The 26,661-nt window shown below is 39.7% G+C and overlaps 1 protein-coding gene across 1 annotated transcript in view; it reads right to left on the reverse strand.

Annotated features, from left to right (window-relative positions):
• NSD2 (nuclear receptor binding SET domain protein 2) overlaps positions 1-3,544 on the reverse strand; it is a 2,565,963-nt gene extending 2,562,419 nt beyond the window's left edge. The window contains exon 1 of the mRNA XM_044062294.1: positions 2,824-3,544. The gene's annotated coding sequence lies outside the window, so the exon portion shown is untranslated. The remainder of the gene's footprint in view (positions 1-2,823) is intronic.
• Between the last annotated feature and the right edge of the window lie 23,117 nt (positions 3,545-26,661).

The raw sequence follows: 26,661 nt of genomic DNA on the forward strand, positions 1-26,661 counted from the left end.
ATGCAATTCAGAGTAAAGAAAAAAAAAATGCACAACATGAACTTATGTTTCAAGACAAAAGTCTTAAACAAAACACAAGGAAATATTCACATTTCATTTCTGTGAGTTACCAAAAGCAAATTAAAAAAGGATTAAAGAGGACCTCAAACATATCCAAACAAACAACCCTCAGCAGGGAAATGAAGTAAAGTGACCAGTTCTGACATTTAAATACACAATCCACTCTGAGCCACTAAAGATGTATAAAAGCCACAATACATAACTGAACTACACACAAAATATAAATCAACTTTATTAAAATTGATATCAACCTCCATCCCACCCTTTTTAATTGGATCTTATTCTGGCGACCAGGTCTAAAGCACAAACCACCCAGGTGTAGGGCACAGTCACAAGTACAAGGCATGCAAACCTGCTTCCTCATCTTCAGAATGGGGGAAAAACCGTAGCACTCCCACCCCAGAGAAACCCCCCACAAACAAGGAGACTACACAAACTTCCTTACAGAAGGCATCCAGCAGGAACTCAACCACATGGCACTACTTGCAGCAGTCTAACAACTGCATTACTGTACCTCCCAAAAAAGTTCCTTGTTCTAGTCAGATTTGATAAACTGAAGGGTAAACCAAAAGAACTTGCTAAAAATAAACACTTAGAACAACACAATAAACTAAAAGTTGAAAACTACCTCTTTTCAGAAGCTGTGAGATCTCATAGGTGGTACAAAAGCCAAGAGAGAGAACAAGCAAAGTCGTGGGGAAAAAAATCAAATCTACATTTTTGCTACCAGGACATGTAAGTAAAGAAGCTCACCAGCAAGTTGTGAGGTTTCTAAAGGGTTGAGAGGGTGGCCTAATGGTTAAGGTGTTTACCTTACAAACAAGGTACAGAGTTTAAATCTCACAGGGGACAACTGGCTAGGCTTAAAATGGCTCGCAAAGGTAGTTAGCCTAGTACTAACCTATGAACTAGATGTGGCAACTGGAGGAAAATCTGCCCCATGTAAAAACTTCTTGCAATTATGTCAGTTTTGACCAATTGAAAAAAAGTTTGCTCCAAAGAACCTTTATGCAAAGTCTGTGTACCCCACCAGGCCCCAAAGACCTGCCTACTAGTAAGGGATGCTTTTCAGCAACAATCATGATCATAACTCTTAATTAACAAAATGAACACAGTGGCAAAAAAAAAAAAAAAAATAAGAATAACGATTCAAAAGTTATTTCAGAGCAACAAAACTTTAATACAGGTGCACAGTACACACGCAGTACAGCAGCTGAAGTACATAGAGTACAAAAAGAAAAACGGCACCTGCAGAATAGTATTGGGGGGGGTGGTACCACATCTGATATGGGGTGTTAACTTATGTTTTGATCTGACTACACACATAATTGAAAGCATCTATTTGACAGAGAAAGACATTTCTGGAGCAAGCAAACTTGGGCTGGAAGCTATAAAACTGTGCAGCATGTGAGTAAAGAATATTTCCTAAATTAGGAATGCCTATTACATAATAAAGAATACCCAGCTATTTTCTTTAGTCCATAAACTGACATATAAAATGCTGACCATCAAGTCCCCTCTATCTTTATCAGTTTTAAAACTGCTTGGCACACAGCAACTGTCATTTTTTTAAAGTAAAAAATTGCAAATAAACGTGTGCATACACAAATGCCCACAGTATAATCTCCAAATGTGAAAGGACCTGTGCAGAATTTAATCACATATATGACTCCAATTTTGCTTCAATTCTGACCCCTTATAAAATAAGTGATTGGGGCAACTCAAAGTCCGTCAATAATGCCAGATATGGATCCCCCTCTTTTCAATAAAAATGCTTCAGAAGGCAAAGTTATTTCCCCCCTAACTTTCCAAACAAATACGCCTACTATTAAAACGTTATCGCTCGATTCTGGACTTCTGTCAAGCAGTTCTGAAAATCAAATCTCTCAACTGCCCCCCATCTTCATGGGCTTCCCTGACTTCTACACATATTTTAGCCCTGTTCCTCCTATTCCCTCCAAAAACTCGTGACTTTTGGAGGAAAACTGGAGAATTGCACCTTATAAATCAATAAGACAGTTGTATACTATTACTTCAAAAAACTCATTTCATATTCTCTTGTTCTGTTAACGTTTCAAGTTGATGGTGCTAATATTCTAACTGTCCCTGTCTCCAGTTTTGTTGACAGCTGGGCATATCACCGATATAACGTCTCACTATATCCAATACCCTGTCATCTCCAAATATACAACTACGTTTTCCACAATCAAATCACAGATGCTTTATGTTATAAATCAAAACATGCAGTATTATTACTTTCCGACTGGCTAAAGTTACAGATGAAGGGGGACCTACAATTTTCTTGACGCGGGTAATTTATTCGCACACAATACAGTTTACAAGACACATTAGAAAAATAATCCCTTACAGTTTCAGACAAATGTTTCCTTTCAGAAAGGACGGCTGTAAAGTCTCAAAAATTGTGCTGGAACATCTTTGCAAAATGCTTACAGTTGCAACACTACTTTCTACAAGCAAATAAACGAATTTATCTTGAAAGACAAAAAGCATCCTCCGACAAAAGTAGACCCCCACCACCACAAGAAGAAATTAAAATACAATATAGCAGAATCACCAAATACTAATTGGGCACATCAAGTCCAAAATCTAAATCTGCATCTACTGCATCTAGCAGCTAGGCAGGACACGATCTCTCATGCGTTTCACATCATGAAGAAAAAAAAAAGAAAAAAAAAAACGTGATCGTTACAGATCACATTAAACATTACAAATGAACTGAAGCTAAATAGCTATTTGACTTACCACTCGTTAGACGAACTGCCGTGTAAATAAACTCTCGAGAAACTGCTTTATAAAATAAACCAAAATATAGCAGCGATAAACCAAAGAAAGAACAAAGGCAGGTTTTACATAGTATCCAATGCTGTATTACTTCACTAGTAAGCGGTCCTCAAGTGTCGTAGCAGTTAGTTCCCTCAATGAATGACAGCGGCCTTCAGACCACTAATACATTACCGCCACCAGCATTGCATTACTGCAACCCAACGGAAGGAAGAAAACCCTCATGCCAGCCCCACAAGGGGTGCAAACCACCGTAACATTACCTGCTAACATCCGTAATATATCCACGATTATTTAGGTACACTCATATAATCATAACACTGAGCCTGAAACAAGCAGCTCTGCTCGCTGCCAGACCACACCTCCGCCCTCCTACCCAACCAGCGCGAAAAATCTTCACTCCTGATTGGCCGTAACTCTCCAAGGACCCATCAACCGGTTCTTTCAAATCGTTTATTAAAAAATGAAGCAAACAAACATCCTTCTGGCATGTCAATATATCAGAAAATGTAAAGTTCTTAATGTGTTTTACTGTTCAGTACGGACAGCAAGAAAAGCACAAAGTAGTAAGAATACAGGAAAATCTGAAGACTGTCCAGGAAGAGAGGAGGAAAATATCAGGCAAGCAACCATATCTCAGCTTCCGAATGTCGCGCGCTTCTCTGTTACAATAAAAAAAAATCTTAAGTGTGACGTACAGTAAGATTTGTGGGTAAGTGTAGTACCTCGCAGTTAGTTCTGCGCAGCTTTGGGCGTGTCTTAACTGATTGGCAGGGGAAAATCGAGTTTGAGTGACAGGCATGCTAATTTCCGCACTGGAGTGACAGGCATGCAAATTCCCACATTGTGTATATTCTGCCGTCATGTCTTATTTTAATACAAATGGTACTGTCCTGCTGTTACAGCTTTAGAAGTTTTAATACCTCAGTTTATTTACAATTAACCTATACAACGTTTTTCCTTTAATATTATAACTGATTTTTGTGGGTTGCACTGATAAATTCGGTAGCTTTGTGCACTGGTTAATTTACCTAGACTCTGTAACTGCTAATTTGACCTGCATCTTGAATGAAAGGGTCCTTGGACCAGCACACCAACCTGGTTTCTAACTTAAAATACTTTGACATGCGAGTACCCGATTTAAATGTAATGCAATATTTTGCGGGTGAAAGAAAGACCTGAGCACTTTTATCTGACTTTCACTTTTAAAATGATGGGGTGAATACCTCTGTGTCACCTCCATGGATCCACATACATGGATGAGGCTAATCTTCCTATCCCACTATAAATTGCCAGTCTGTTCACTCACTGCATCGTGTAATGAAGTTAAAATTCTCAAAGTTCAAACTAGTCTGCACAGCCTTCAAATAGGTAAAAACAGATTAATTAGGATAAACCTCACTAACTTCATGTCAAATATTCTGAAATCAATCACAATCTTCGAGCCATACTTAAATAACATATACACTTACTTTGGAGATTAGCTTAAACTGTGTGAATTAGAATAGCATTTCTGACTTAAATAAACAGTATTTAAAGGTGATTCAACTAAACTACTAAATATTTGTGTGCCTTGGTATGCTTTGAATATTCAAAGATGCTGCCTTGCCACGGCAGGAGCCATGTGAATATTCATGCGGGTGTGGGGTCCATGTGGCTGGAGGCGTGTTTGGGACGGGATTTGCTACTGCGTATCCTGCAAGGTACTACACTTGGAGATTACTGATTTGTGACATTCAGTGGTTATATAGACCTGGTGTGTGATATATTTTAGTAGTTACATGGAGTGTAGAAATTATCACCAATATCAGAGTATTTAAGGCTGTGGTGAATGCATATTTTAACAAGAGGGAGGAGCATAGGGTGACATACAAGAGTGGAGGGAGATATGCACAGGTGGATTATATCCTATGCAGGAGGGCCAGTTTGAAGGAGATTGGAGACTGTAAAGTGGTGATGGGGGAAAGTGTAGTTAGGCAGCATAGAATGGTGGTCTGTAGAATGACATTGGTGATCAAGAAGAGGAGGAGTGTGAGTGCAGCACCAAAGATCAAATGGCGGAAATTGAAAAAGAGTGATTGTGAGGTGGAGTTCAGGAAAGAGTTAAGACAGGCACTGGGTGGCAGTGAAGTGTTACCGAATAGCTGGATAACTACAGCAGAGCTAGTAAGGGAGACTGCTAAAAAGCTGCTTGGTGTGACATCTGGACAGAGGAAGGAGGACAAGGAGACCTGGTGGTGGAATGAGGAAGTGCAGGATAGTATACGGAGAAAGGTTGGCAAAGAAGAAGTGGGATTGTCAGAGAGATGAAGAAAGTAGACAGGAGTATAAGGAGATGAGGTGCATGGTAAAGCGAGAGGTGGCAAAGGCTAAGGATAAAGCATATAGAGAGTTGTATGAAAGGTTGGACACTAGGGAGGGAGAAGAGGACCTGTACCGATTGGCTAGACAGAGGGACCGAGCTAGGAAAGATGTGCAGCAGATAAAGGTGATAAAGGATAATGAGGAAAACGTACTCACCAGAGAGGAGAATGTGTTGAACATATGGAAGGAGTACTCTGAGGGGCTGATGAATGAAGAGAATGAGAGAGAGGGAAGGCTGGATGATGTGGGGATAGTGAATCAGGATGTGCAATGGATTAACAAGGCAGAAGTAAGGATAGCTATGAAGAGGATAAAGAATGGAAAGGCTGTTGTTCCAGATGACATACCTGTGGAAGTTTGGAGGTGTTTGGGAGAAATGGCAGTGGAATTTTTAACCAGATTGTTTAATGAAATCTTGGAAAGTGAGAGGATGCCTGAGCAGTGGAGAAAAAGTGTTTTGGTACAGATTTTTAAGAATAAGGGTAATGTGCAGGGCTGTAGTAAGTACAGAGGGATAAAACTGATCAGTCACAGCATGAAATTATGGGAAAGAGTAGTGGAAGCTAGGTTAAGAAGGGAGGTGATGATTAGTGATCAGCAGTATGGTTTCATGCCAGGAAAGAGCACTACAGATGCGATGTTTGCTCTGAGAGTGTTGGTGGAGAAGTACAGAGAAGGTCAGAAGGAGTTGCATTGTGTCTTTGTGGACTTGAGAAAGCATATGACAGGGTGCCTAGAGAGGAGTTGTGGTATTGTATGAGGAAGTCGGGAGTAGCAGAGAAGTATGTAAGAGTGGTACAGGATATGCACAAGGGTAGTGTGACAGTGCTGAGATCTGCTGTGGGAGTGACAGATGGGTTTAAGGTGGAGGTGGGATTACATCAAGGATCAGCACTGAGCCCTTTTTTATTTGCACTGGTGATGGACAGGTTGATAGACGAAATCAGACAGGAGTCCCCATGGACTATGATGTTTGCAGATGACATTGTGATATGTAGTGAGAGTAGGCAACAGGTTTAGGAGACCCTGGAGAGGTGGAGATATGCTCTAGAGAGGAGAGGAATGAAGGTCAGCTGGACTAAGATGGAATATATGTGTGTGAATGAAAGGGAGGATAGAGGAATGGTGAGGATGCAAGGAGTACAGTTAGCGAAAGTGGATGAGTTTAAATACTTGGGATCAACAGTTCAGAGTAATGGTGAGTGTAAAAGAGAGGTAAAGAAGAGAGTACAGGCAGGGTGGAGTGGGTGGACAAGAGTGTCAGGAGTGATTTGTGACAGACGAATACCAGTAAGAGTGAAAGGGAAGGTCTACAAAAGGGTAATGAGACCAGCTATGTTATATGGGTTGGAGACGGTGGCATTGACAAAAAAGCAGAAGTCAGAGCTGGATGTTGAACTAGTCCTTTACTTTAAAGATAAAAGGTTGCTATGGATCAACTGGGCCCAGCCCCACGCTCTGCTGTAGGGCCTTTTTTGCTTCTTCAAAAGCCGTTTGTTGCTTGGGACCCCACTGAAAGTCACATTTTTCCTTGTTATGTAGTGAATGGGTCGCAAAATTAGTCTGAGGTGAGGTACAAATGCCCTCCAAAAACCCATTGCTCTGAAGAAGGCCTGTGCCTGCTGTTTCATTTTTGGGACTGCAATTTTCTGAATACTCTCTAGTGCTGCTGCAGGAATTTCCCTTTTAGCTCCATTCAAAATCATACCAAAGAATTTTACTGATGTCCCTTGTGTTTTATTTTCATTTATAGCCCACCCTCTGTTCTGAAGGTGCTGAATTACAGTTTTTATTGCAATATCCACGTCAGGCTTCTCTCCGGTAATCATTATGTCATCAATATAATGGAAAATAGTCACTTTATCCAGCTGTAACTTGGCTAGGTCTCTAGCCACTAGTCCATGACACAGGGTAGGGCTGTGCAGATAGCCCTGTGTTAACACTTGGAAGGTATACTGCCTCCCCTCCCAAGTAAAAGCAAATTGGGCTCTGCTTTCTTCTGCTAATGGAATGGAGAAGAAGGCATTTGCTAAGTCCAAAACTGCATGATATGGTCCAGCAGATGAAGACAATCTTTCCACAATTGTAACAATGTCTGGAACAGCTGCCACTAAGGGTGGGGCCAACTTGTTCAGACCTCAATAATATACAGTCAGCCGCCATGATCCATCAGGTTTCTTTACTGGCCACACGGGACTGTTGAATGGACTCACCGTTGGCTCGAGTATGCCAACCCGAAGCAGTTCTTGGATTGTCTCTGTGATCTTGGCGTGCCCACCTGGGATATGATACTGTTTGATGTTTACTATTGTTTTAGGTGTAGGAATGTAAAGTGGTTCCCACTTAGCATTGCCTCGGACTACAGCCTTAACTGCGTTGACTGAACAATGCTGCACTCCAAACCTAAATGGCCCTACAGTGGTTTCCAAAGTTCTACCCTTTAACACATCTATTCCTAAAATGTGCTCAGGTACTGGAGCTATTACTGCTTCAATGAAAATAGGAATATCATCCCCAAAAGCTATCTTAACCTTGGTTTTGGTACCCAATGTTTTTGCCTCTCCATAACCATCAATCTCTACATACTGTCCATGAAATTTACAGGGGTTGCCTGCAAAAATGGTTATTTCTGATCCTGTGTCTACCAGAGTCATCACATGTTGTGGCCCTCCCCTCCACAAAATGGTAAGGGGTACGTAAGGGCGTCAGTCCGCAGGTGTAATTGCTCTTACTGTACCCCTAGCTACTGGGGACCCGCCTACTAGTCAATTTGTCTCTGTTTTTTCAACCGGGTTTTCCATTCCTTTTCTCCCCAATCTCTCTCATCACTGAATTCTCCCTTTTGCCACTGTGCTAACTCCTCATCAGTAGGGATGTCAGGATATAATTGATTCCACCCTACCTTCCCATCAGTGGTACTTCTGGTTGGACTTTTTGTAAGTGTTTGCTTTTTGCCTGCAGAACCTGAGCCTTTCTCTTTTTGTTTTTGCTTCCATTTTTTATATAATTCCTCAGTAGCTATCCCATCTATTTCTGCAACTTCTACCCTCCACCTTAATAGATCCAGAAACATTTGCTTTCTTGTAACTTTTTCACCAGATTTATCTTTTGGCTTCTCTGCGTTTGCCTTTCTAGCTCTTCTCTGCTCTTTTTCTTCCACTAGTTCTGCCATTTAATTTAGAGTGGCTATTACATCCCATATCTACTGACCTACACAGCCTGCCAGGGCAGCCATCAGCTGCCCTTTCCACCACTGTGGTGCATTTTTGATTAATTTACTGGTCATCATTTGTGCATCTGGTCCTTTCGGAAGCACTAATGCCCCATTCCTTAATTCCAATGAATAAATGGTAGCCAACATAGCCATTTCTCTTAACTGTTGTATTGCCTCTGCTATTGTTTTCCAAGGCTTATGTTCATCAGCTACTGCTGTAGCATCAGGCCAAGTAGCTCGGAAAGCCGAGGCTAACCACACCACCAGTGTATTCACCTGGGGATCATCATGATTCACATTATTTACTATTTGTTTTAACCATGGGTGAAACACCAAGCATGCACATTGGTGCATTTCTTCGGCATTCAGAGACACTGCTTCTCCCCCTGTATCCCAAACGCAAAGAAACCATGCTAAAACAGTTTCCCCTGGCTTTTGCTTATAGGTTTGGATGACATTTAATAATTCAGCTTGGATATAACTCCGCACCTCAACCCATTGTTGTGGCGCCGCCCCCCCAGTATACTGTCCCTTTCTCTCAATAACTGGGCATGCCTCCACTGATGGGGAATTTACTGTTTCAAAATCACTATCACCCTTATCAGTTGAAGGGAGATCACCTTCCCACTTCTTGGGGTCAAACTCTGCCTTATACAGCAAAGCACGAACCCGAGGCCTTGAGGGCGGACGACGTCTTCTTCCATTCCGCTGTCTATGCTGCTGAATTATTCGAATAGCTAAAGTCACTGAATTAAATTTCCAGTGTTCAGCTTCCTCTCCTGCTTTGACAAGTGCCAGATCTGCCTTTTCTAAGGCATCTCTATCCATTCTGTGTGTACGAGTATGTTCTTTACATTCTAACTCTAAAACTTTTTTTCTTTTAGTTTCTCTACATCTCATTTTTTAACATTTAACTTGGAAAACAATAGCAGAGGCAATACAACAGTTAAGAGAAATGGCTATGTTGGCTACCATTTATTCATTATTACATTTTTTTTTTTTTTTAATACTTGGCATAGTTTATTTTAAATACTTTATGGTGTCTCCTCTTTTTGTTTAAACTACCAAAGGAGAACAATCTGTATTGTATGAACATGTACTTACCTACTGTCAATGTGGAGCTTTTCTCCCTGGGCCTCCTCTGAAAATGGACATATATCCAGTCGGACTTTCCCGGTCAACAAATGTAAAATAAATAAATAAATCTCTGTCCAATTCCTGAATTGCCTCAAAGAACAGCCATCCGGCTGCTCCCACCCCTTCCTTCACCTTTTTCCCCTTATCATCCAGTTTTAGCTCTGATAAAGCTCTAGCTAGACTCTCAGGGTCTGCCTTAGGTCTTTCTTGCAAAGGTTTTGGGGAAGGAGGGGGTGAAACTTGACTAAATACCTTAGCAAGAGGATCCCATTTCCCAAACAATGCTGGCATCATAGTACCAACACTCAACTTATTTGGAGTACCTGGCACAGCATCCTTCTTACCTATGTCTTTATGTTTTAAAGGAAAAAACATTGGTTGTTGTGACATTTCCACTGCAAACCTCAGACCATGCTCGCTGCACCAAATGAACTAGTCCATTACTTTAAAGTCAGAGGTTAATACAGGATTAGAAATGACACAAGACACCAAGGCTCAAACTTAACAATTTATTAAACAAAAACTTACTAAATAAACAGAAAAACTAATAGATCATGTACTTACAAGCATATGCATAAACAAAATCATCTTTGCCACTGATAGGGAGACTTCAATCCTATCCAGTGCAGCTATCTGTTCAGTCAAGGCAAGGCCGACACTGGCAAAATGGCTCTAAGCACAGTTCAGGCTGGTGCTGTGATCAACTCATGATGATCTTGTAATGTCATATTTTCTACAATATTCCATCAACTCATGATGAGCTTGTGATCAATATACCATTAGTTGAACCTATTGACCCTGTTGTTTGTTCAAGACTATAAAAAGCTCAAAGGCTAAAATGGAAATCATCATCATCCGGATTTGATCACAGCAGCAGCCTGAACTGAGCTTAGAGACATTTTGCCAGTGTCGGCCTTGCCTTGACTGAACAGATAGCTGCAATGGATAAAATTGAAGTCTCCCTATCAGTGGCAAAGATGATTTTCTTTATGCATATGTTTGTAAGTACATGATCTATTAGTTTTTCTGTTTATTTAGTAAGTTTTTGTTTAATAAATTGTTAAGTTTGAGCCTTGGTGTCTTGTGTCATTTCTAATCCTGTATTAACCTCAGACTTTAAAGTAACGGACTAGTTCAGATGTGGCAGAGTTAAAGATGTTAAGATTTGCACTGGGTGTGATGAGGGTAGACAGGATTAGGAATAAGTATATTAGAGGGTCAGCCCAGGTTGGACAGTTTGGAGACAAAGCCAGAGAGGTGAGATTGTATTGGTTTGGACATGTGCTGAGGAGGGATGCTGGGTATATTGGGAAAAGGATGCTAAGGATGAAGCTGCCAGGTAAGAGGAAAAGAGGAAGGCCTAAGATAAGGTTTATGGATGTTGTTAAAGGGGACATGCAGGTGGTTGGTGTGACAGAGCAAGATGCAGAGGACAGGAAGAAATGGAAACAGGTGATCCGCTGTGGCGACCCCTAACCGGGAAAAAACGAAAGAAGAAGATCAAAGAGTATTTAATGCTTTTACTTTATACCTGGGTGGTCCTTTCGTGAAACTCATACGCCCTCATGAATACTCCAGTTTGATTTTTGATCCACAAAATAAAATTCATAATCCCTACAAGTTTTTTTTTGTGGATAACATACCTTTTAATCTGTTGTTCAGAATCCGCAATAATGTCAAAATAATCGGGGATCTTTTTTTAAATAGTGTAACAATTGACTAACAAAACTAAAGGCATTGGTATATTATGTAAGGTTATATACACAATATAGAGGTCTCCAAGTGTGGTGATTATCGTTGTTTCTTGAACCCCCTTTCAGTTGCAGCCTTAACAAATTTTGGCAGATTCCAAGCAACCTGTATAATGGATGATTTCTTTCTTGGTTGTTATTATAACTGGTTATAAGTTCAGGTTCCATCACGTCAGAAATTTTGCAACTAGAACTTTTAGTCCATTGTGCAGCAAAAGACAGCGTTCGTGTGTCTTTATTTCAGTCTAGCATTGAATGCAGATGGTTGTCAAACGAGTCAAGAACGTACAGCTCATCTCACTTAATATTTTTAGGGATGCATTGGACAGTTCGAAACTGTTATAAGTATTATTGAAGCAAAAAATTTAGGTCGCTCTGACACTTTTGTGGCAAAGTGCAAGTTATATTTTCAAGGAAACAGAAGATATTATCAAAAGAGTTTTGACCCATGTATAGGTACTAGATGACCCGTCTGTGCAAAATGAATTTACTTTTTATTTAGTAACGGAATACTCCATCGTTGGACTGAATATAGGGCCGGACTGAAATAAAGGTCTCCACGCTGCACACCCCACCTATTTTCCCCTCCTCCGTCCTTGTCTGTATCAACCATCCACTTTGTTTTTTACCCTTTTCACAAAATTTGTTTTATTTTTCATTTACACCTTCCTTCACCATATATTAATTAGACACAAGTGCATGCTGGTAACTACGGGCAAAATAACATCAAGCCATGGGTGTTCTAAATCCTGTGAGATGCATTTTAGAGTATTTTCAACCAAATGTGACCTGACCGAGAAGCTGGATAAGGGAAAGAAATACATTTTTACTCTTCAGCTTTGTTTTTCCTGTTACGACATGTTCTAGTTGCATTTTCACACTTTCTGTTTTTTATCATTTTTAACGCAGCCTAACTGTCCAAAGGCCAAAGGGGATAATGGCATAAAATCATGAATATTTTTAACCTTTAATATTTTTACTCATTATTCTCTATTTCACTTATCGAGTTAAGGGAGCATGTTTTGTATCATTGTGCATTTTCATGCATTTTTGAACAGTAACTGTGAAACTCTAGTGTCTGACATTATTGAGTTACTGTAATCATTTGCCATATATCAAAAAAGTAAAACATTTTTCACAAGGGACAGAACAAAAATATGAGGCAAGCTCAGAGATAGTTGAGAGGTCTGGTCTTCACTGCATTACCGGAACGTTTTGTGTAGTGCATCGCTGTGGGCATTGCCCTCTTAAGAAGAAGTGGGACCTAAAACAAAAATAATTGACAGAAGCCCACATCAAGCACAAGTTTTAAATAGTTTTTCACTTTACATAAAAGTTAATAGAGCAATACATTTTTACATCAGTCTGCATTCTCTGAACAGTATGAAGTAAGAACTCTGATGCCTACCATTCTTCATTGACTGTAATGCTCTGTGATTTACCAGAGAAGCTGTGCCCAATCTGTGTGTCCTGAAATAGGTACTGAAAAACAGTTCTGAATGGTATCTCTGGCGTTTCAACCACCTTCTCTATGTATACATGAGTACAAATACGTAGCATTTTGCGATACTTGTAAAAGTACTACTTGCAATTAAAATACCTAATGTATCACACGTATACATACAGTACTTATAAAACTGTGCATGTATTTCCATGCAATTGTGTGTTCCATTCCATCTTCAGGTACTTGGATTCATTTCCTGTTACTCACTTCATTGCAGCATAAGGGTTGTGTGGCATTCCTGACTGCCATCCTTCAAATGAGCCATGACAACAAGGTCCTATCTGCCTTAGTTATTCTTTTCTCAGGTAGCTGTAAAAGATTAAATCACATTTCTTGAAAATAGTCACATTACAGTATACAAAAATACATCACAGTTTGTGTAAAAGTGTGTTTAGTATCCTAGCTCTTATATAAACATATGCACATCACAATACTGGAATGTTCCATAATATGCGAGTCCATTTGAGCAATTTTGATTCAGAAATGCTATCCTTCATTTGCCAGTATGGATGACTATAAGTAGGGGTGCAGAAAATAGGCAACAGGGGGTGGAATTTACTGGAGAAAACTGGCAAAGGAACCAAGGTACTGGGAGCAAATAACTAGAGAGAGAAAGGTAACAAGAGTGTGATGAGGCCAATAAATTTAGAATGCAGGCTAGAGACTACCTTCCCTACTAGGGAGTGATATCAGAATATAGGCAAAGAGAAAGGGATAGGGGAATCATAAGTAAAATACCTGTTCTGGTAGAGTTTTTAGTTGAATCTAGAACAGAAACTGCTTTTAAGAAGGGGAATACTAGTAGGCCATATAAAATATTGCACTATAATTATAAAAATCAATTGGAGGAGGTTAGAAAAGATTAGGAACAGAGACTGGATAAAACAATTTACAAGAGGAACAATGCGAGGACATGTATGGAACCCAAGTATGCAACAAAGTCCAGAAGGTTTCGAATTTTTGCTTGGAAGTTTTTACATAGGTATTTTTAGGACACAAGCAAACTTTAAAGAAATTTTCCTCAGGAAAATAGCAAATGTTGGAGGTATGAATGCGAAGAAATAGGTAATTGGAAACATATGCTTTGGGGTGTGTAATGAATTGGCAGATTTTAAAAATTCCCTACAGAGTATTTGTTAGAAATATTGGGTAAGCAAATAACTGTAAATAAATTATTCTTTTAAACTGGGACACAGCATCTGAATTGCCTAGACATATTAAGACCTTGTTAGGTTTAATTCTGTTGGCCACCAAAAAAGAAATTACTAGAAAATGGAAATCAGTGTGTTCCAACTGTATTTGAAGTATTGAGTATTGTAACTGAGATAAAAGAGCTGGAAGATAGATATTTAGAAAAGACAAGGAGCATATTACATATAAATAAATGGAAATATGAGAACAATGTATTCAGGCTAATGTTGAGGAAAAACTGTGGTTTAAAAAAGGGCAGGAATTGAGCAATCTACGTAATGTTGGACTAATGATAGTCATACATGATATATAAAGTATATACACATAAATAATAGGTTTTCTATCTTATTAATGTATGTTTCCCTGTGTTTTAAGTGATAATGTAATAAAGGTGCTAAAAAGAACTATTACTATCCATAATAATAAATCTGCAGATAAGCAACACATATCAAGTCCTATCAGATGCTGTACCCTTTTGAAGTGGTTCCAAAACTTTAACTTCAGAACATTAAAAAAACAGATCCTAAATGGTTTCTATTACCCCAAAGAAGCATCATTTCTCAGACCTTGTCTCCTACTTTATTAATGCTTTAATGGCTAACTTCTTAAATCCTAATCACCATATGAAGTCCTTTTCAATTGGGTGAGGTCCACCCTTTTTAATCTCTCTTTTATAGCCTGTTGTAATAACTAGTGTCTTAATTATTCATTCTTCAAAAATTGTGACAATTTTATCTTCTGCTTTCTATGTTGTGTAATAACTATATCCCAACGGATATGCCACTGCCGAATTTGTAATGATACATTTAACATTTCTTCATCTTTATCTTTATTACCTTTTTAAAAGATTGCCCCAATTTCAATCTTTCTGATAGGCTACTATAATATTTCCATAAATAAATCTGGAAAATTATTTTGTACTACTAAAAGCCATTTGCAGTAAATATGGATAAATAACTAATTACTGGGTGTACCATATTTAATCCTTCTTTATATTTATCTAGATATAAAATACCTCTCCATATTGGACTCAATCTGTTTCCCCATTGTAGAGTAATATGTGTGGCTATACCTTTAAGAAGCTATCCAAGGGCTTGCAATAGAGTATAAATACTGAGCACGTGTGAGCCTGACTGCCGTTTTCTAGTTAGCTGCTGAGATGTGAACATATCTGCATGTAAGCTCTGTTTGTTAAGTAGTTCATTCATATTTAAAGATGCTGCTACCCATCCTGATGTGTTTGTATATATTAAAACATCTGAAAGAAACCCCAAGCCTTATTATTTGTAATAGAGACAAACGAGCAACATGGTGACAGAAGTGGCATATCCAAAAGGTCATGGTATCATAAACGACATATCCAAAGGGCCTACAGTCAGAACCAGCATACTAAAGAGATATGCAGTTTAAAAATGCTTGGCAAAAATTATTTAAGGCAGTTATTTAGATGTTGATGGAATATACAGCAGTGGCAATCCCAAAACTGTGCATACTTCGTAAAACAGGTCAGAAACAAATTTCAGGTATTAAAACTTGCTCACATAATATTAAACGAGGCATACAGAACATTCTAAATAATTTTTGCATAAATATGTACGATATTGATAAAAATATTCAAATTACTACAGAAAATGTTTGAAATAAAGTCCGATTACACAAAACGAAGAAAATAAAGGGAACAACCACATTTTTGCAAAGCATATGTATTTTCGTATCAAGCAACGATATCTCAGTTTTCAGAACTGTATAAAGTGTTCGCATGTTTGTGCAGTGTTACAGTAAAGCTATTTCACAAAATACAGTCATTACAAGGTATATTTCGCAAAGTACAGCCATTACAAAGCATATTTTGCATAGTAAGTATTTTAAATAGTTTATTGTGCTTGTTGTTACAATGTTGTTACAAGCTCACAGCACAGTTTGTTCATACATAATTACAAGGGCCATATTTTCAGTGTGTTTGTGTATATTTTGTGGTCATGGCAGATGGATTTCGAAAGCCCGGTGCACTTGTGTTTGACTGTAACATTGCTGAGAATTGGAGAGTGTTTGAGCAAGAGTACGACATTTTCATACAGGCTGCATTTTCTGATAAAGATGACCATACAAACGCATTTATTCTACTTAATTTAGCTGGATCAGAAGCTATAGAAAGGGAACACTCATTTGTGTATGCACCTGCTGTTTATGCAGGAGAGGGGGGAAACCATCATATTGTTGTACAGGCTGAGTCAAGGGAGGACCCAGAGTGTTTAAAATGTAAATTTAGAGAAATGTGTAACCCCTAGACAAATGTTACAATGGAATGGCACTTGTTTTACACAAGGGATCAAAAGCCTGGTGAAACTTCTGCAGCATAGATAACTAACCTCAGAAATGAGACTAAAATGTGAAGATTTGGTGATTTAAGGGATGAGTTGATAAAAGACAGACTTGTGTGTGGTATAAAAGATGATGCTGTGAGAAAGATTTTGCTTTGTGACAGTGATTTAACTTTGAATAAGGCCATTGAGATTCGTCAGATATATGAGCTTACAGAAAAGAACACAAATATGCTTACAAATGACAGCAGCTTTAGAAGGCACAGTGATAAAGCTCATTTTGATAGTATGAAGCACCTGGTTAAAAGAAACAGGCTCTAGCACATGAGAGTTGTAAATCCTGCAGCACACACTGGTAAACCCCAGAACTTTCTAGCAAATTTCAGACTTCGCACAGTTTCAGTGAAGCATAACAGTGAGACAGCAAAATCAAAAGGATTCATGATTGCTACCACTCCTAATGTACCAAATTTCATTGCCAACTGTCATAATTGCAGCAGTAGTCATGAATCTAAAAGGGACGTTTAGCTTTTGGTCAACATTATTTGGTGTTAGTAGACTCTTACTCCAATTGGTTCGAGATTGATTTACTTCCTAACCTATCATCTAGTACTGTCATTACTAAGATGAAACATAATTTTGCTGTTCATAGAAGTCTGCACAAAGTTATTTCTGATAATGGCATGCAGTTTACAAGCCAAAAGTTCAAAAGATTTGCTGATGTCACAAGTAGTCCAGAGTACCCACAATTACATGGTTTGGCAGAATGTGCAGTTCAAAGTGCAAAACAGTTACTTGAGAAGTCAAATTGAGAAGTACTGATGTTTTCCTTAATCTCTTGATTCTCAGAAATGTTCCTTGAGATAAGCATCTTGGTTCACCTGCTCAGAGACTTCTAGTGAGATACCAGAACCACATTAGCATTCATTAGTCAATTGTTGGTTCCATGTGTCAAGAACAACAGATCAGTAAAAGCCAATCTGTTGAAGTGCCTGACCCAGACGTCCTAGCACGATAAGTCCAGTAAACCACTCAATCCATTACAAGAGGGAGAAGTGGTAAGGATGCAAATGTCCAAAGGTTATGACTGGATTGGTGTCGTGAAGAATATTGGTCCAGAGCTGTGATCATACATACAGAATCAGAAGGAGCATCTTTTAGGTGGAATTAAAAGCATTTGAGACCAGTGTCCAAGTGTATACCACAGCAGATAGCCTGTGATAAATACTCTGAGCTAAAGAGTGAGTTATCTGGTGTTTCAATTCCAGAGGAAGTTCCAGAGGGCATTCCCATTCCTATAATGAATCCAGAAGTTCCTGATACAAGTTGTGCACTGCAGACTGTCCCTGTTGCTAAATCTAGTTCCGGCTGTTATATTACCAGATAAGGTCGAATCTCTAAACCCTGTAGCAGATATGAAGCAACTTAGACATGAACATTGCATTTTGTTTCTAATGTACATAGTAATGCATGCCTAGCTCTAACATTGTTTTGCATGAAGGACAATCTTTTTAAGAGGGAGGATGTAGATCAGTATGTGTGTATATACCTTTAAGAAGCTTTCCAAGGGCTTGCACTAGAGTGTAAATGCTGGGCACAAGTGAGCCTGACTACCATTTTGTAGTTAGCTGAGATGTGAACATGTATGTATGTAAGCTCAGTTTGTTAACTAGTTTGTTCATATTTAAAGATGTTGCTACCCATTCTGATGTGTTTGTATATATTAAAGCATCTGAATGAAACCCCAAGCCTTGTTATTACTTGTAATAGAGATGAACGAGTGACACCCATATTCCTGAAAAGGACAAGCTCTTTATTTTCATTTCCAACTCTATAGGAGACAAACAAATTCTAGCTATAAAAATCCCATAACTGTAAATATAAGTTTTCAATAAATAATTTTTTTTTCATAAGTGTTACCTTGGGATTCAGTAGGATTCCATGCAGGAATAGCTTATTACTGCACGGAAGCGACCATTTAGGAGCAGCACAGCAGTGCGCCATGCATAGTAATGAAGGAGCGCTGCCTCTGCTCCTAAATGGACACAGAGTGTGGACAAGTGCAGGGGGTATGTCTGAGAGCAGAGATCTCATAATATACATGTCCCTGCACTCAGGAGGTGCCATTTGGCAATAACAATGAGCGAGAATGCTCATAGGAGGTTGCATACCTCCCAACTGTAGAAATCATTGCATAATGTCCACATTTGTAGCCCATACAGTAGGCCTGTACTGCAGAAATCACGGGATGATGTCAGGAATGAAGCCATGAAATAATGGCATACATGTGAGTGTCAGACACCAACATCCATCAGAAAACATATATTAAAACCAATCCTATTACTCTAGCAACTGTCCCATGTTTATAAGAGCACTAATTAAAATATGTCCATAGTTGGACCTCATGTTGTCAAGCTTTGTCCAGATAATGTGCATTGAGAGGTATGGGAGGGTTGCTATGATGTCTGCCAAATGTGCAGATGCATGCAGGATTCCACAGCAATAAGTGAAACCTTTCCTTCCAAGAGAAAATAGCAGTATAATTTTTTTTTTATCAAACAGATTAAATATAACCATAGGTGCGCAGGTTTGCCCATTGCTTAGCTCCGCATACTGTAGTTTAAATGGCACAAGAAGATAAATAGCAAGATACATGCAAATGAAGCAGTACTGCAATAGTGTAGTGGTCAGAGCATTCACTTTGTGAGCAGTCATTCCCAGTTTGATTCTCACTGTAGTAAATTCCATTGTCCATGTGAAATCACTTTATGAACATTTTGTTTGCCATATAACCTACAAAATAATATATATATATATATATATATATATATATATATATATATATATATAATATGAAATGGAGTACTGCATTAAATGCAGATGTGAGGTGTCATTGTAATAATGTTGTAAAATCCACAGATAAACTCAAGTGCCCCATACAGTATATGTACACATGAAGCAGGGATACGAATTTAAGGTATAATGTGTAATGAATGATAAATCCATAGAGTGTCCAAATCTACCACCTTCCCAAGAGCTGTGTTACATTTCTGTCTAAATTAGTGTGGGGGTAAGTGGGAGTAAGCACTTGTAAGCAGCAGTAAGCGGGTTTAAGCCCATTTGTGTGGGGGTAAGCAATGCACACACAGGTTAAGCAATATTGAAGTTAACTCCCTGTAAGCATATTTAACTGGAAGTTAGCATTGCTTACCGTCACGCAAACTCGCTTACAATTGCTTAAAAGTGCCTTAATCACTCTGTATCCAACAGCCACTGTTCTGCTCAGCAACAAAATAAACACCCCTTGCAGGTTTTGAACCCAGGACCCTGTACACTATAGTCACAGTAGTTAACCAGTAAGCCATCACAGCAGTACACAAGACTGAGGCATCTCCAAAAAGATCCTCACTATAGGAAAATCAAAATGCACATGTGAAAGGAATCTATATACAGTTTTATGTTGTATAACCTACTACATAACATAAATATGTGAACTGGAGGATTGCATTAAGTCCAGATGTGAGGTGTCATTGTAATAAAGTGTTAAAATCCCCCAATAAACCAAGGTCTCCACACAGTGTACGTACACATGAATCATGAATACCAAACACATATATAACATGTAATGAATGATAAATCAATGCCAAACAGCAAATAGTGTTCAAATGTAAAATTAAGCAACGCTAAACATTGCACACCCCTGCTTACTAGATGTAAGCAATGTGTAGGCCAGCTAAATCAGTTTGCCCATTTGTATACCCCTTTAGGCAATGCCACCCTTAGGTAAGCAGGTTTGCCCATAGCTTAGCATTTTCAAAACCATCCAGTCACGGCAAAGTGCAGGAGATCGGCCCTGTTTAAACCCCACAGGTGGGAATACATCTCATAACTGGTTGCAGTTTCCTCCTGTAGGCACTATGGCTGGTGTGGGTGAAGGATCGCACTTCCAGGTGCAGCGCTGGGGCATCCAGGAGTCCAAAGTCATGGCAGGACTCCTTGTTAAAGACCATGACCAGAGACTGCTGCAGAGCTAGTACCAGGGTTCCCAATATGAAGCAGAAATCTGGGACCGTCTTGCCCATGATCTCACCGGTGCCACTGGCATCCCTCAAACTGGTGAGCAGGTCAGGTATCACTATGCCAACCTGAAATGGAGAAAGAGGGAGCTCTTGGATCAGTGAATCCAAGAGGCTAGGCAGACGGGTGATGTCCCAGCCGTGTTTAAGTATCAGTCCTACTACCTGTTTAATAATTGCCAGCTCATGTATATTATGGATAGGTATGGCTAAATATTCCTCTTATGTCTTTGACAGCAGCAGATGAGCAGGCTGTGAATCAGGAAGCCCATGCCTGTAGACTGCAGAGGTTGTGTTGTGAGGCAGGTTAGTAATAATCTTGCATGTACTGTCATAAGAAATAAATCTAAAAGTAGTAGAAAGTTAATTGCCAGTATAAAACCTGTATTGTGTATAGCATATACTGAATAAACCAGATAATATGGCAGGAAGAAACCTATATAGGTTGTATGTAAATAAAAGGTTAACAGCCTGGCAATAAAGGTCTAGCTCCTGGACTGCTTGTGTTTAATCTGGTATAATATGGTAATGTAGTGTTGCAATCTCTTAATAGTACTGTTGTATTAAGCACTGTTACCCACAATGTGCTACATAAATAAAATGTGTAGGAATGTCTGTATACGACTGTTATAATCAAAATGTCATGTTGTACAACTGAGAGAGAGACTTAGACATAAAACAGTGAAAAGATAGATAACATAATCCAAATAGCACACTCAACTGAGAAGTGAAGTGTTGTATTTTTAGCACACACAGCCATGGTTCGAATCCTGGAAGTGGTAGTAAGCTGTATGCAGAATCATACCTCACAACTGTACAGATATTGTCAGAAAGTCCAGATAATTGGTGTAAGTCCCCTGCCTGTCACCCTGTCCCCCTGGCAAATCAGTGGGATGATCTCAGAAGTTTAGGCAGCAAATAATGACATACAACTGATTGTCAGACAACATAAGTGTCAGAAATATATCTACAAGAACAAACCTGTCACTCTAGCAACTCACCAAAGTGTTATGAGAGTAATAAGCAAAGTATGTCCCAACTCCACCCCCATGTTGTGAAGCTATGACTAGAGTGTATGCAGTAACAGAGTGAGACGTATGTGCATAATAATAATGTGGAATCTGGTAATATGTGTGGCAACATTCAGGTAGTGTTAACAAACATTCCCCCCCACAGGTCTGTCAGATATGAAACTGCCTAGAAATAAAAGATTGAAATCCTGGACTGGTACTGTTTAGTCTGGTATTGTATGGCAGTGTTAGTGTTGCAGTATCTCTTGACTAATAAGGTATTACTAATCACTGTCATCCACACAGTGCTACATAATAAAACTGTCTAGGAAACCCTGTATAAGAGTGTTATAATTACAAGGTCAGATTGTAAAACCATGAGAGACTTATAGACAGAACTCAGAGAAAAGATACACAGCAATATCTATATAGCACACTCAGCTGTAATGTGCACTTTTATTTTTAGCACACACAGCCATGGTTTGAATCCTGGGAGTGGTAGTAAGCTGTATGCAGAATCATACCCCTCAACTGTACAGATCTGTCCGTAATGTCCATATAATTGGCCCATATCTGCTGACTGTTACCCTGTCCCCCTGGCATATCAGGGTGCTAATCTCTGACATTTAGGCAACAGTTAATGTCATATAACTGACTGTCAGGCCTGTAAATATTTGAAAAATGTCTATGAAAACAAACCTATCATTGTACAACTCACCAAAGGTTTATGAGGGCAATAGTCAAAATACGTCCCAGATTCACCTGCATGTTGTCAAGACATGCCCAGAGTGTGTGCAATACGAGATGGAGAGGTATGTTCATAACATCAACCTGGAATCTGGGAATATGCGTAGAAACAGTCAGGTAGTGTTAACAAACAATACCTCCACAGGTATAACTGGTAAGAGTTGTATACTACAGGTAAAACACAGTTCATGTATATAGTTGTCTACATCCACACCACTGTCCAACCTAAGGCCACAGGGTAGTGTAATAATACATGTAAGGTACAGATCACAGCATTGACTAGGAAAGTAATGAGAACTACAAGGATATACAAGCTGTTAATTGACATCTTTCTCTTCTCCCCACCATATCTGCAACAATAAACTAAATACACAACTCAATCAGCATGTGTAGAATTAAATCTACTGTTGGGACATATGTTCTATTGTCTGATAAATATTGAAATTTGTTTCTATGCATGTGCCATGTTGAAATACTCCCACATTGGTGGCATGCTGCCATCAGTGTACCTGCATGCTGTTGTAATGGCCACTGTGGTTCCATATATGCATGTGTTCTGTTTGCTATGCAACTGTTCCATATCTGGTGTTTTGGATTAATGGGAATATCTATGCATGCTATTATACCTAATCCTGAAATGTGTTGACTATTACTAACCCACATATGTTTTAAAATTGAAACACCATAGCACGATTGGGAAGGCCAGTCCCAGCGGACCCACCTCTCCCACCTCATCTGGCTGTGGCACTGGGCACCAGCACTTTTGGGGCCCACCCCGGGACCTCTTCACCCGTTAGTCCTGCACCACCTTCAGGTGGAACCACCTCAGGGGATGGGGCTTGCCCCCCCCGAGGAGTGGGCACAGACAGGATACTGTCACCCATCGACAGGTCTGGGGTCTGGTATGTAGCGAGCTCTGTAGCGAGTTTGGAGATCTGGTACTCCAGCTTGAGGGCTGCATGGTGCATCTAGAGGGTCAGCCTGCCCCTCTTACTCAGCCCCCAGCACAGCCACCTTTGGGGCCGTGAAGGTGCAGTGGTGAATGCCTATGGGTGGGGACCTCAGTCCCACTGTTTCCACTAGGGGGCTCATGGGCTTCCGACTTCCAAACACCCCTCCCCATCCAAGGTGTTTACCCCCCACATGTGTCATATACTGCCCCTGTATGCTATCTTGTCTGTTATCCTACCTAACCTACCTCCCCAATTATACCTACTATCCCTCCCCAACATCCCACTCTCACCTTAAAAAAAATAAAAAAGGGCAATTTGTTCCCCAAAAAAAATCTCGCCTCATACATAGCCGTCCATTTTGCACTCGTGACCACTGGACACATGTAATCTGGTCTAATTAGCTTCACAACATATTATTGTTGTTCTCATCCCTCTCTCAAGGGGTATGAGTGTCCAAATCTACCCCCAAATCAGTGTATGTGCACAGCTGTTACTGTAGAAGAAATGGGCAGTTATGGACCTTCCCTACACCTGCCCTTCACATCCCTAGCTATTTTCCCTACTGTCTCTCCCTCTTTGTGCCCCTTTTTCACCACTTTCCTATCAACCCTTTTCTTTTCTTTTAAAGAAATTAGCGCGGGGGTAAGTGGGAGTAAGCACTTTTAAGCAGCAGTAAGCGTGTTTAAGCCTGTTTGCGCGGGGGTAAGCAATGCCTACACAGGTTAAGCAATTTAGAACCTGAGTATAAGAAAATGTAATTGGAAGTTAGCAGTGCTTACCTTCATGTGCAAACCCACTTACAGCTGCTTAAAAGTGCCTTAATCACTCTGTATCCAATGGCCTTTGTTCTGCCCAGCAACAAAATAAACAGCCTTTGCAAGGCTCAAACCCAAGACCCTACACACCATAGCCAAAGTGATTTACCACTAAGCCATGTCAGATATACATGCCCCTTATATTTTTACATACATATCATCCAGCACAGTCATTCAACAGTACAGGAAATATATTTATACATGTAGATGTATGTGTGTGTGTGTGTGTGTGTGTGTGTGTGTGTGTGTGTGTGTGTGTATACAGATATATAGCTATAGATATAAAAGAGAACACATCAAATACATATATAACCAAAGGCATCGTTAATGGGGGTGAGGGGGCCCAAGCTAAGTACCTCTTCTAAGATTAGATATCACCCCCTGCCCCACAGCCACACAGATCTGCCCTGCAACACAACACCAACACTTGCAAGTCCTATACCCAGGACTCTACACAACATAGCCACAAGAAGTTAACAGTAATCCATCCCATCTGTATGATGTCAGGATGTTATCAATGACATATCATGCAGTGCAGTTTGGCTACCATAGGGAATGTACAATGTGGAAGCAATAAACATTCCAAAGATACATACACACACACACACACACACACACACACACACACACACACACACACACACACATATATAATATACACACACACATACACACACACACACACACACACATATATATATATATATATATACACACACACACACACACACACACATACACACATAGATATCTATAGGAAGATACATATTTAGAGTGTGCACATCATATTGAACAGCCAGTATTCCTACAGTTGCCACCTTTTAAAATGGACAGTGTATGATTCACTCATACAAAAGACAATTTTTGCATGAAACATATACCCACAGAGAAGTCAAAGGATATGACACCACACACAGGTTTGCATACATAAGAAATGTTTATTTGTATACCATTACAGTTGTATATGCAATGTCATATAGCTGTTAGGTCTTTGAAATACATACTAACTGAGTAATGCAGCTCTCAAGCAGATCATTTTATACAGTAATCCGAAAGCATAACATATGTTGCTGTCCAGGCCAAGGCCTTCAAGTAGTACAACAGTAAAGAAAGACTGGGCCAGAGGATAACAATCAATCGACAGTAAATAATCCAGATGTATAGTTCAGCAGCCTCAAATTACACTCTGTACTCAACCCCTAGGGGAAAATATTTAAGTTGCCACAGTGAGGATGTATCTGTTACATAACAATGCTTAACTGAAAACATCACTGTCACACTGACAAACAGAACAGTCTGTATGACAGTAAGCAGTAGGTCACCAATGTTCCCAAGGTGAAATGTATAAAAATGTACAGCCTAGGTTATATATGGTGCATACCCCCCCCCCCATAGACTGACGTACAGGAGCATATAACACTGTTACATACACTGACCTCTGGACTGCAGAAGGGCACACATGTTTTGTCCAGCTGTAGCCCACATATATATGGACCCTACCCCACAATATGTTAGGGGACCACAACAGCACTGGAATTATGGCAGGAATGGCAGCACGACACAATCACAGGCCACTACATAACAACCTCTTACTGAATGTCATATGAACAAAGCCTAGTATATAGATGGAGGCCAGAGGCCAGAACACAGGGCCATATTTGAAATAGTGTTGTTATACACTGAGAAAATTTCCAGTGTTACAGAATAGTCTGCAACATACCCTTAATCAGGAATATGAAGTCAGAAACACAAATGGATGTAGCCATGTACTGATAGCACTCAACAGACACAATGCCAGTGATATAGTTGACACAAGACCTGTGCGATGGACACACAAATAACAGGCAATCCTCTGGCCATCATGTGGATAGGCCCACAGTTGAGAGCTATGGAGACAGACTGCATTCCATGCTAAACTAGTATGTACACACAAACCCTGTAACACTGGTGGTATACAATGCATATAACAACACTACTCACACTGTCTGTAGGTCTGGAACCTTATACAAATATGTAGCTGGCCTGAGTCTGCAAGTCCTCTTGTAAGAGGTATTGCTACCTGCTGTCTGTAACACTGCTGCCCACACACAGGAAGGATGTCCTCCATACAGGAAAGGTAAAGGGACCATGCCCACATGATGTAGGAATTTATAGTAGTGGGTTGTCATGACAGTGGTAATTGGGAGTACTACAAAGCATGCTGCATGCAGGTAGCAAGCGGTGGACACTGATTGGTGCAGAGAACATCACCTGATCATGTGCATCACCTACAAAATCCATGCTGCAATGTATTCAAAGCAGCTCAATCCATTTAGTGGAGAGATAGAGAGTGAAAAAAAAAAACAAATACAAAAAAAAAAAAATACATCCACCCAGCCATCCACACAGCAAACTGTATCCAGAAGAGACATCATTCCCACAACAGGTATGTGAAGTGGTTTACTATCATTTATTTCGAAGTTAAGTCGGTCAACGCCACTTCGTACAAAAATCGGAATGTCGACCGTAGGCAATGTTGAACACTGATATTGCCGAAATACACATCTGCCCCTATCTCGACCCATGTTAAAACCCATCCCTAGGTAGCAGTCGAAATGTATTTCGGCAATTCCGGTGTGCAACATTGTGAATTTCGCACATACTCGGTCGACTATGTGAACAGTCGACTGAGTACATTTCGGGTATATGATAGTAAACCATGTGAAGTATATATGCA

The sequence above is a fragment of the Protopterus annectens genome, chromosome 2.part1 (genome assembly GCF_019279795.1).
Source record: "Protopterus annectens isolate FY-2018-M chromosome 2.part1, PAN1.0, whole genome shotgun sequence".
Classification (NCBI taxonomy): domain Eukaryota; kingdom Metazoa; phylum Chordata; order Ceratodontiformes; family Protopteridae; genus Protopterus; species Protopterus annectens.